Genomic DNA, 13,885 nt, shown 5'->3' with positions numbered 1-13,885 from the left:
AGAGCGAAAAAGAAAAAGAAAAATGTAATGTGATATTTATTTATTAGGAGAAAAAGAGCGAAAAAAATAAAAAATATTAATTAGAATTTTGTAAGTTAATTAAATTTTGTAAGGAAATTATTAGGATCATCCTTGGATTGTTGGCAGTAGCTTAAATTGGTGGAGTTCAATTTGCTCAGAGGTGAGTTTACATGACAAATATTTGTTTTTTTTTTATTGTGTTTATTTAATTTGGATTGTTTTTTTATTTTTATTTTGAAGTTGTTGGGAATGGCGTAAGTGTATACGTTTTTGTTTTAACTATTTTGTGAATTATCTTTTGTGTGATAATATTTTATGTACTTGAATTTGACTACCTCGGTTCTTCCAATTGCATGTTCACGTTCCTAATTTAGATATTTTTAGTTAAATTTTTATTAATTTTTTTATTTAATAATTTCCTTGGAAATGCCTTTTCTAATAATAAATCTAGTTTTTGGGATTTATTAGTGATCATTGGAAACAGACAAACAATATGGATGGGAGTTGGATAAATTATAAACGCACAATTGATGAATATGAGAGCGGTATGGAACAATTTATTGAATTTGTCTCGAGGAATGTTTCATATAATAATGGAAGATTCTATTGTCCATGTGTTAATTGTTTAAATGAGCGAATACTACCCATTGAAGTAATAGGAGAGCACGTTTTATGTGATGGATTCCTAAAGAGTTACTCAAAGTGGATATGGCATGGGGAAGTAAAAGACATGCCAAGTGCACATGTGTCTCAAACAAAAGTAGAAGAAGAAGGGGTTTTGGAGATGGAAGATTGGTTAGAGGAAATTATTCATGATATTGGTCATGATGTCTTCAAGCATGCACATGTGTATGAAAATTTGTGCAATGATGCAAAAACGCCTTTGTATCCAGGATGCACTAAGTTCACACGATTGTCGGTAATATTAAGATTGTTCAATGTGAAGGCAAAAAGTGGGTGGACTGATAAAAGTTTCACAAAATTGCTTGAGTTACTAAGTGACATGTTTCCTGAAGGTAACACGATGCCAACATCTAATTATGATGCAAAAAAAATATTGTGTTCGATGGGTATGGAGTATAAAAAAATTCATGCATGTCCAAATGATTGTGTGTTGTAGAGGAAGCAATTTGAAAATTTACATCAATGTCCACAATGTGGGGTATCACGATACAAGAAGAAAGATGGTGATTCTGAATATGATGTTAGAAAGGGTGTTCCTGCAAAGGTGTTGTGGTATTTTCCTATAATTCCAAGGTTGAAACGATTATTCACTAATGCAAATGATGCAAAATTGATTAAATGACATGTAGATGGACGTAAGAAAGATGGTATGTTAAGGCATCCGGCAGATAGTTTGCAATGGAAAAAATTTGATTCAATGTTTCCAAATTTCGGCAATGATCCAAGAAATATAAGGCTTGGACTTCCTACAGATGGAATGAATCCATACGGTAACTTGAGTAGTAAACAAAGTTCATGGCATGTGTTGTTAGTGATCTATAACTTGTCGTCGTGGTTATGCATGAAACATAAATACATGATCTTATCTTTGATAATCTAAGGTCCAAGACAACCAGGAAACGACAATGATGATTATTTAAGCCCATTAGTTAAAGATTTGAAAATGTTATAGGAAGAAGGCGTTAATGTCTTTTGATGGGTACACAAGTAACTATTTTAAGTTGCATGTCATGTTATTTTGTACAATCAATGACTTTCCAGCATATGGTAATTTAAGTGGGTACAACACCAAGGGCCACAAAGCACGCCCTATATGTGAAGAAGGCACATGTCACTCTCAACTAAAACATGGAAGGAAAACCGTGTACCTTGGACATCGAAGATTTCTTAGTTTGAACCTTCCTTTCGTAAATTGTATGCAATTGTTTGAAAACATTGATATGAAGGTGATTGTTATTAACGAATGTGGAAAATTTGATCAATGAATGAGTTTGTCTGTAAATTGTATGCAATTATCTGGATAACATTGATATGTAGGTGATTGTTATCAACAAATAGAGTAAAATTGACCAATGATTAAGTTTGTCTGGAAATTGTATGCAATTGTCTAGATAACATTGATATGCAGGTGATTGTTATCAACGAATAGAGTAAAATTGATCAATGATTAAGTTTGTATGGAAATTGTATGCAATTGTCTAGATAACATTGATATGCAGGTGATTGTTATCAACAAATAGAGTAAAATTGATCAATGATTAAGTTTGTCTAGAAATTGTATGCAATTGTCTGGAAACATTGATACGTAGGTGATTGTTATTAATGAATGGGGAAATTTGATCAATGAATGAGTTTGTGCAAAATTGTATGAAATTGTCTGGATAACATTGATATGCATGTGATTGTTATTAATGAATGGGGAGAAATCGATCAATGAATGAGTTTGTCTGAAATTTATACGTAGATGATTGTTATTAATGAATGTTGGAAAATAGATAAAGCAATCGTTTTTCTAAAAAAAACAAACTTACTATGATGGTTATTACAATAGATGACATAAAAAAGTCTTATTTACTATGACGAGAGTTGAAATATTTGTCATAGAAAATCATTTACTATGACGATTCTGATGAGAATCATCATAGTAAGTCGTATTTTCTATGACAGCTGTAGAAATACCAGTCATAAAAAGTTTTGTCTGAACATATTATGACAGATATTTTGAACATTTTATGATGTGTTCATACACAATAATCATAGTAAGTCAAATTACTATGTCAGTTTTTCAACTGACATAGAAAATGAAATTTTTTTATAACTTCTGATTCTACGTCGTCACAAGAACCGTCATAAAAAATCTTGTAGAACCGTCATAAAAAATCTTTTTTGCACTAGTGACAGTGTCAGAAATAATAAATTTATTCCTAAGGACAGATATCAAATTCATAAGAAACAATTGAATTCTCAAGTATAATATTTACTAAATAAAAAACAATAAGTAAAAGTTGGTTGGATATTTGTTGTGTATGAGATTGCAAGAATGTGAATAAAGCAAAGTAAATAGTTATTTGATTCAATTGGGAAAATTGGGATTGGGGTTTATCCTTCTCACTCCTTAGTATTTTGAAAAGCATCATAATATTTTACCTTTGATTGATATTGATGTCCATATAAAATTCATTTATATCGATTACTTGCATATAAAATTATTAAGATAGTCTCCTAAATATCAATTTCTTGCATATTTCTGAAAACTTCTTATCGTTACAGCATATGTTGATAGCAGTTAATATTTCAAATCTATTCCTAGCATTCAAATATGATAAGCATTATCATTTAGAAGTATTTTTTAGTCAAATCTTAGGATCAAGATCGTGACAAAACAAACGTTAAGAATAAAATGACAATATCAATCATCAATCAATAACATAATATTATGTTTAAATATCATCTCAATACATAAACAAATTACTCTCAATCCCAAAAGGTAGAATTAGCCACTCATGTTGACCATTACAAGCATGGAAAGCAAGAAAAGAAGATCCAGGATGTTTCTCCTTGACGACTACCTCCTCTATGATTTTCTATCTCCTTCTATTCTCCCAATGATGTCTAGGGTTATGCCTCACGCCTCATATTTAACCTAATTAGGCTTGGGTCAAGTGTCTTCTCGCCTAGGCGAGCTACAGCTTGCTTATGCAAGTTGGACAAGAAAAATCCCAACTTCTTTAAAGTGATCTTGCCTGGGCGAGATTGGGCTCACTTGGGCGAATTCCTCTGGAGTGATTTGACTTCGGCGAGTTTGAGCGAGTTTAAAACGTTCCAATATTTCCTCTTCATCTTGTTTATTCTCCTTTAGCCTTTTCTTCTCTGTTTTCCCCTAAAATCCTGAAATTAACACAAATTTGGTAATAAATCGCTCTTATTCATATTATAATCACAAAATATGTAAAAATGTTTAAATTCATAAAATAGGGGTTAAGTTATAGTTATTTTATCAATAAATATTCACAAGTGTTTGTCTTGTAATATGAAATATTATTGAAATATGACACTTATTAGGCAATAATTTGATTTCTTGAGATGAATGTGTTATTATATAGGATTTTATAGCCCTTTTAGGATTAAAAATATGAATAATGATTTAATATTTATTATTAAAGAAGATTGGTTATGAATATTATATTGGAGATAAATAAAAAAGATAGTGGAGTTATTAGGTTTTATCTGTTTATATGGTAACTAACTTCTTCATAAGATATTTGAGTATCTCGGGAGTATAGACAAATAGATAAACTTTTTAAACTTTGGAATTTGAGCATAACTTTCTTGTTTAGTCCTTTATTTTTATGAAATGAATTTTGAGAATTATTAAGATAAAAATCATTATGTAGCTCGATTTGTAAAAAGATTTAACTAGTAGATATATGTAGTAGTTTAATGGTTAAGAAAAACGAAGTTCATAACTTATTATTTTGATGTGTTTGATAACAACGTTTTTTTTTTAACTTATCAAATTGCAAACTAATATGCTTTCATTTATAAGCATATCCTATCCTAGGCCAAACACATTTTGTGATGACCAAGATAGTTTTTGACACCTTAAAAATGTCAAAATCATGACAAATGTCTTCAACAATTTAAAAAAGAAAGAAATTCATTCATGTAACTTTGTTAAGCACCATGAGTGCTCAAAAGGGGAAGATTATATATAAGTTCACTGGTGATGGTTGAGAACTTATTAAAAACTAAGTTCTAAAGTATTTACATAGAATATTTGATATTCAATGTTATTCTTGAAATAAAAAGATATTAAGTTTTTTTTTTAATTTTGCAAGAAAAGAACCTAGATTTTAAAATAGTTATTTGCTTTGAAATTCTTATATCAATCTCAACAATCCCATTCTAGTTAATATATATATATATATATTATAGCTGTCATAGTGAAGTAAAATGTATGGCTTTTAAAACAAATGAGACAATAGGAGAGATGCGATTAAAATAATAGTTTTTGTTTTTTTCCTTGTCTGTTTCAGTTTATATTTTGACATATATAAAGTGTCTTTATTTTTTATAATTATAATTTTAAAAAAACATGTATTGTTAAAACTTTTTCTTTTGTCTACTAAACTCCTGACACATTTCATGTTATAAGAACTATATCTTAGATCCTATGGTTTTTATTACTCAATCATCATCCCTCCCTCAAACATGGTTCTAATTTCAATCAATTTTGATAAAGAAAACTTTCTCGTGTGAAAATGCAAGTAAATGGCACAATTTTATCTCATAAATTGTAGAAATTTCTTAATCAAAAAGTAGATGGAGGAATGTTAGATAAATATAAAGATGGTGAATCCACATGTATGGTCATTGATGCATATGTCTCGTGTGATTAATAAGATCAAAATATTTTTATATGGCTTTCTAGGATCCATGTCATGGAGTTTACACACAATAATGATAAGGGTGTGATCATGTTTTTCAAATTTGAAATATCTTATAGGTTTTAAATCTCAAACTCGTGCAGTGGTCAGTCAACTCAAAAGGTCAGTAAACTTGGAATTCAACTTAAAGGTATAAAAAAGACACGTTCTTGTTTGTTACTTGTGAGCATATTTCCATTATTTTTGATGATTTACTTAATAAATATAATCATTTGGGTAGAACTAATTCTTACACTAAACACTCTAGAAAATATACTAAAAAGGCAAAAGAGAGAAGTACAAGATGGCCTTGTATGCATAATTTACAAGCTAATCTTTCTCATATCCAAGAAAAAATTAATAGAAATCAAAATGGTAAGTTTCAAGGTCAAGAAAACACCTATTTCAAAGGAGGAAATTTCAGAGGTTAAGGTAAAGGTTTTGGAAGGTAGAAGATACAATAAACCACAATGTCAATTTGTGACCAGATTGGTAACACGACTCTATAATGTTATCATTTTAATACTCCATATTCATATCCTAAGAGTCACAATATTGTTATGGTAAAAAAAAAACTCATTTGATTCATATGTCTAATGTTTTTGCATATATGACTATTCTTGAAACTCTTTATGACCCATATGGGTGCCACCAACCATGTTACACTAGATCCTTCAAACTTACATGGTAATATGTTATACAATGTTGACACAAAGTTAAAGATGGTCAATGGTTAATCTTCTTCCATAAGAAGCATAGGTAAAAAAATTAATTTTATCTCACCTCTTTTTTTAAAATAAATTATTACATGTTCATGAATCACCAAGAATTTGCTTAGTGTTTCTTAGTTTGCCAAAGACAACAATGTTTTCTTTGAGTGTTTTTCCTGACAGGTGATGTATCCAAATTCAACCAACAAATCACTTCTTAAAAGCATGTTAAGCCATGGTCTCTATGTTTTTTGTGCATACTTCCAATTACAATTAGATACATTCAGAGCAATAATCGTTAATTTAATATTGTAATACTCAAGACACATAAATCAGATAATAACTCGGTTATTATATTTCATAATAATTGTTTAATGTCTTCTTAACAATCTGAATTAAAGAAGATCTATAAATAGGTGATAACTCTCGGAAAGTACTTACTCAACTAAACTCTTCATACTCTCTTATCCTCACAAATATCATATATCCTTACTAACTTGAGCATCAAAGAGTCTTTTGCAAGGTGGACCTCCATAGAGAAGTCATCTCCTTGTATCGATCAACACTACAAAGCTCGATCCATAGAGAAGTCTTCTATTTTCTATCTCAGAACTCTCCAAATCCATTCCCGGTAAGAACATTTGGCGTCCACCATGGGATCTGGGATAAACTTTTCCCTAGTCCACATAAATCTTGAAAAAGCTAGACAACTACCAAATTCAGTTCATAAAACCAAGATGAATCCTCCATCAGAAAACACCATGACGACTCAGCTTGAAACACTCCTTTGCAAGAATAAGGAGAATATGCGAAAAGAAATGGAAAAGACACTCAGGCATATGCAAGATAAACTCGAGAAGGATATGGAGTCCCTGAAGGAACAACACCAAATAGAGACTAAACACTTGGCTCAACAACATTGAGTGGAAATGTAAGCATTATAGGAGCAACTCACAACAAGAAGTAGTAATCGTCAAGCTACTCGGGGTAACTGGGATCGTGCTGAGTACATGGCCAAATCCCAACCATCATTCTTTAGACCATCAACTCGAAAAGAGTGTCTGCCCCGCTACACCCCTACACCAAGATCATCATGGAGAGAGACTTAGGGCTTCGAACAACAACCCTTCAAGGTAGTTTCAATTCCTTTACTAAATGAGACGATGAAATCTAACTTAACTTTCATCCTTTCACACCCGAGGTTTTGGGGACCCAACTTCCCCAAAAATGGAAGTGTTCGAGCCTGGTAAAATACAATGGAACGTTGGATCCCGAGGCCCATGTCAAAGCTTATATGACACAAGTAAACTTATTTTCGAACAACATGGTCGTACATTACATGCTATTTCCGATTGCACTAACAGGAACCGCCCTAGAATGATATTACTCCTTTCCCAAGAATTTGATATAATCTTTCTACCCTTTTTGTGAAAGATTTCTTACTAGGTTTGTCGATTATAAACCTATCATTGTGAGCTTAATATCTCTTCAAAATGTTATCCAAGGGAAAATGAGGCCTTGTGACATCAAACATTCTCGACCTTCATCTTGTTAGAATATATGGCCTTAAACAAGAGGGGGTGAATTGTTAATAAGAGATTTTCAAAAACTTTTGAAGGTTTAATGAAACTCAATGAAGAAATCCAAAAGAGAAATCAAGTTAGCCAAGAACACAATCTAAATTAAAGTGAAACACAGAAAAACAATCGGTTGTTTCTTCGAATCAATCGGTTATTTATACCAGTAAAATCTTAAACAGCTTAAAAACATAATTTAAAAGAGATCAGAGAAAGAGAAATACACACAAACAGTTTATACTGGTTCACTCTTACAACAAGAGCTACATCCAGTTCCCAAACCACTGGGTAATCCACTAAGCAATCAAACTAGATTACAAAACACCACACACCAAAGTAGTGACCTTGAACCCCTCAAGAAACACACTACCTTTGGAAAACCACACCAAGAGTATTGATCTTGAACACCTCAAGAACACACAACACTCCTTGGCAATACAACAACGGAAATATAAAAGATTGAGAAAATGATTACACCTGATCAAAGTACAATTGCAATCCTATTCCACTCTCACTTGAAAATCCAAAGCTTGATGTGAATCTTGAAAACTTGAGATCATATTTGTCAAACTGAATTTCTCAAAATTGTTTCTTACCCTTCAAAAACATATAACAAACTATTTATATTTTCCAAAGATTGGTTAAAACATTTAATGAATGAGCGTATTCAGTTAGAAAACATTTAAGACAGATTCACCATTCAAAACTAAAATCTATTAGGATTTTCAAAGAAACAATCGGTTGAAACCACGAAACAACCGATTGATTTGGTTTGATAGTTAAGTTAACCAAGTCAAACAACTTTCAACCTTTTTCAAAACCTCTAAGAGCAAAACAACCGGTTGATTCGACAAAACAACAGGTTGTTTTTCACTTATTTGGAAAAACATCTAATTTTAAAAAGGTTTCAATTCACATCAGTTTTAGATTCAACAAAAGAGTGGATCACACTTTATTTTACCCAGATCTCACCCACACATAGCAGCAACACCAGCCTTTCATCAAACACCTTGGATTTGGATTCTTCAAACCTTTTGATCACTCTTGATCAACACATCTGATTGTAGCCATGCACACCCTTTACACGGATCCTTCTACTAACATGGATGAACTCCACAACCGAGTTGCTCGATACATGACAGCAAGAGAATGTTAATTCAAGAAGGAAAATGGTGAAAGCCTCGGTAGATGCCACTTTGAAACATTCTTTCAAAAGAAAACGATTTGGGAGATTTGAAAGATATACTCCTTTGCATGCAAGTCGGGATGTGATCTTGCGCAAAGCGTGCAACCTCAAGTTGGTGCACCTTTCGCCTCTAGCAACCAGTCATCCATGGGGAGAGTTCCAAGATGAGTGAGGAGGAGTCGCCACTTGAAGTATTCTCTACTCAAGATAAGACCTAGAAAAAGTTTGGAAACTACATAAGGAATCACTTTGATAGCGTTTCTTTACTTCAATTTCAATGTCATTACAATGAGGCAAGACACCCTATTTATTGAAGAGTGCCTTGGAGAGCAAAAGTGAAGCGTAGGGGGCGACAATGAGAGAAACCTTCTAGAAGGTAGGTCAATATAGGGTGCTGCCCAAACTATAGAAAATCTTCTAGAAACTAGGTTAAATGAAGGCAAGGGGCGGTTTTGGGATGTGTTTCTAGAAGCTAGGTTTATGTGGACTAGGCACAAGCCCAATTTATGCTAAGTACACTCTAATATACTGAAATCAAAAGCATGGAAAATAGTTGGTGCTTAGGTCCAATTATGTGGGCCCTGCTCTTTAAGGAATAAGAGGCTCTGAAGCACTGGCTATGGGCTGAACCTGACCTAGGCCTAGGTCCTAGTCATCATTCTTGAAAGTTGGGCTAGCTCAGTGGTTACCCTTTCACTTAGGGTTCCATCATCACCCAAGTTCAAACAAACATCAGGAAACTTTATGGAACTTGAACCAAACAGTCAAGTGACAACCCAGGTTCAAATGAACATCGGGAAACTTTATCAAACTTGAACCAACGGTCAAGTCACAATCCAAGTTCAAACGAACATCAAGAAACTTTATCAAACCTGAAACAAACGATTAAGTACTATTATCCGATTTCAAGTGAACGTCGCAAAAATTTAGCATGCTTGAATCAAACAGTCAAGTCACAATTGGAGTTCAAATGAACATCAAGAAACTTTATCAAGACCAATAATCGCTCATTTAATATAATATTCAAGACACATAAATCGAATCATAACTTGATTTTAGGATCCTAGTATAAAATCCATTTATATCTCATAATAATTGTTTAATATCTTCCTAATAGTCTGAATTAAAGAAGACCTATAAATAGGTGATAACTCTCAGGAAGTACTCACTCAACTAAAATATTCATACTCTCTTATACTTACAAATATCATATATTCTTACTAACTACAAATAGTCTTTTGCAGGTGAACCTTCATTCTCTCCTTGTGATCAGTTAACACTACAAAACTTGATTCATAGGGAAATCTTCTCTTTTCCACCTTGGAACTCTCCAAATCTATTCTTGATAAAAGTATTTTTGAAGATATTTATCTCCTTACTCCTTTCTACAAATCCTTTTATGCTTATGTGTCAAATTGTAATTATGTTTCTAATTGCAACATATATACTTTTATTACTAATACTTCTCAAAATTAAGTTTACCTTCTTCATTAAGTCATGCAAATTTCAAAATTATTTAACATTTCATCCATATGTCTAATGCATCTATTCTTAAGAATTATAGTTTCAATACCTATAGAGTTGTGGAAAATCTCATAACCTACATTTTTCCTAATATGATACTACTTATCAACCATTACACATAATGTTTTATGATATATGGGCACCTTATCCAATCCCTTCGGCAAACTTAGGTATTAAGTTTATTTTTTTATATCCCAAATATACCACTACAAGAAAAATGCCATGAAGCGAGAATTAAATTTTGTATGTAAACAGGTATTACATACGGATATAACTTTTGGCACCATAAAATAAAATTTGTAATGAATGGGATTCAAAACCAGGTTTCTTCAATGACCAAAGAAAATTTAACCACTACCCCAAACACTTTCCTTAGTATTATTATCTATTATACTTATTATTAATAATAATATTAATAATATTAACAATATTAATAATAATATTAATAATAATTGATCTGGTCGGTCATCGGTAGTCGGTGACATCAGCAACAGATAGCCACGTGGACCGTTCTTAGTGGGACACGTGGGCCAGGGAAGCGGATGTGTCATTGAGAGAGTCACCCAGGGGGTGATCGATGATCAGGGGGCGGTGGTCAGAGAGGATGCGCGATCACCGCCTAGATAAGCGCCTGGAAGCAGGAGGCGTGACGCTATGGGGAACCGATCGGTTATCTAGGGTGAGTGATGATCGTCGGGTTTTCGTGTTACGCGCAGTTAAGCTGGAAACGAAGGGTGATTCCCAGCGAGAGCGTTGCACACGAGCCTTGTATGGCAGAGTATCAGAGAAAGGAGAAGCTATGTGCTTTGTAGTGTCGTGCACGAGAGTGGCCTAAGAGAGATAGTAGGCCAATCGGTGATTGGTGCTCCCCTAACCCATAATGTGCATGGTGCAAAGCAGAGGTGATCGTTCACACAGTAGGTGATGCCTGGTGCGTGCGCTTAGCCAAGCCACACTTGGTACTCGCACTGAGGTTGCACGGACCACCTAGTTGAAGAAACGTGCTAAGTTACTTCATGCACAGATAACTTAGGCGCACAACAGAGTATATAAAAGGCATTCCGCGCTCATGCAAAAGGGGGTAAAATTTGTTCTTGCAAGTTACTAGTTTACACACACACAAAGTGCACACGAGTCTCGCAGAGATTCTTAGTTCTTTGGTGGTTTTACAAATGTTGACTTGAGCGTCGGAGTGGAATCGGCCGCTAGAGGCACCGTTTGGTGTGTTTCGCAGGTTTGCTTGGAGTTCTTGTGGAGTGCTTGGAGTGTTCTTGCACTTGCCGCGGTTAAGGAAGTAGAAGATAGAGTTTAACGTGGCGAATCCTTCGACGTTCGAATCCCCTGCAAGATCAATAATATTAATAATAATATTAATAATAATATTAAAAATAATATTAATAATAATATTAATAATAATATTAATAATAATATTAATAATAATATTAATAATAATATTAATAATAATAATATTATTAATAATATAAATATAATATTAATAATAATATGTATAAATTATATTAATAATAATAAGTATAATAAAAATGAGAGTATTAAAAAAAAAATCTTAGTGGTATGTAATTCCATTGTAGTGTACTTAAATTTATCTAATATAACACAAGTTTTTCATGCTTTACACAATTTAAGAAAATGTCAACTTGTTTTGAAAACAAAATGCTTACAGATTGACTATGGTATGAAAATCCAGTGTCTTCTATAGTTTTCTTTCACATCATAGAATCAGTCATGGACTCAAGTGTTGATATACTCATGAACAAAATGGGTTAATTGAGAGAAAACATAAACATATCATGTCTCTTTCAATGTTGGTTAATGCTTATATGTCTCTCAAATTATGGGAAGATGCATTTAATCTTGTTGTTTACATCATTAACCAATTGTGTAACTCTATGACAAACTCCTTCTTAAACTACCTTATTAATTCATCTTAAAGTATCTGGACGTGTCTATTATCCTAATCTAAGACCTTATAATAATTGTTATTTTCCTTTTGTGGAAATAGTAGAGAATGAATGGGGTTGAGAGTATTAGTTTCAACTGCCTCCATCCAACTACCAATTTCAATTTGTTTGTTTTGTTATGGCCTACTCTTCACTCTTTAAGGGTGATTCTATTTACTACGCCAACTGCAAACACATCTCATTATTTTGTCTTTTCATCATTTAACATACTTTCTTCTTTTCATTTTTGGTTTATTTTAATTTTTTAATTGGCAATTATTTTTCGTTATATATGGTGAGTAGAGAAGGTTTTTTTATATAATTTTCTATACTTTATAGTGAAATATATAGCAAAAAGTTAATTAGCATAGTTAACATGTTGTAAATTTTAAATATAATTCAAAGTAAAATAAAAATAAATATTTGTATTTATTAAGCACGAAAATCACTATATATAAATTAAATAATATATATATGCCATTTTATATTGTATTTATTTTTATATTTTTATTATTGAAATAATTATATTTTTATCTTTAAAATGAAATATTTAATATTATTTATTTTCAATAGTACTACTTATCATTTTTAATTTAAGAAAAAAAAATATTTTTATTGTGATTAACTTAATTGTGAAAAATATATAAATTATTTAATGAAGAGTCTAGACGCAGTAACAAATATTCTATCTTTCTCGTCATTTATAATAATACCACACTTCTCTTTGTATACTATTCTCTTTTTTCTATTTAGGCTTTCGAGATATAAATTTTTGTGATGTTCTAATATTTTTATGAAATTAAATATATACATCCAAACAAGTTGCTGTATGAATTTTAAAAATAATAAATATGGGATAGCATAGATGAAAATTTGAGTATTGTTAAAATTTTATTATAATTAATAAGGTTTTAGAGCATAATTAATATAACCTTTTCTAAAGAATTTAGAACTAATCTTTATATGAATTTTTATTATAAATTAAAAAAATGACTTATAAATATATACATATATATATATATCATTATATATATATATATTTTGTAACCTTTAAAAAAATCATCCTGTAATATTAATAATTGATGCATGTAATATTTTTGTGATTATATAAAATGAAGATATTCTTATGTATTATACATATTTGGTGTATCTATTTGATCCTTTAATAAATATTCATAAAACAAGTTATCACATAACAAATACTAAGGTAAACTTCTACAAGAAACTATCAACATATTTTTATAAATTACATTACAGATGTATTTTTTATTAGCTTTACACATGCACTAGTTTAAGAGTTGGGTGTCAAAGTAATAAATTGAGTTAAAATTAAATCAACTCAACCTAACTCAGAAGTAATAAATTGAGTTAAAATTAAGTCAAATCAACCTAACTGATCACTTTTTTTTTAATCAAAAATTTTATAACTATTTTGATCTACCACATGTTGGTGTGTTATGTGAATGGATCCACTTAAGTATGTTTTATTTCCCAAATTATTTTGTATATTTATTTCAAT

The 13,885-nt window shown here is 31.4% G+C and overlaps 1 pseudogene; it reads left to right on the top strand.

Moving 5' to 3' along the window:
• Positions 1 to 514: 514 nt before the first annotated feature.
• On the top strand, positions 515 to 1,327 carry LOC150028702 (uncharacterized; annotated as a pseudogene).
• The last annotated feature ends 12,558 nt before the right edge of the window (positions 1,328 to 13,885 follow it).

This window comes from Phaseolus vulgaris, chromosome 3, assembly GCF_051622355.1.
Source record: "Phaseolus vulgaris cultivar YP4 chromosome 3, ASM5162235v1, whole genome shotgun sequence".
Taxonomy (NCBI): Eukaryota; Viridiplantae; Streptophyta; class Magnoliopsida; order Fabales; family Fabaceae; genus Phaseolus; species Phaseolus vulgaris.
This window is presented reverse-complemented; position numbering and strand designations above follow the sequence as displayed.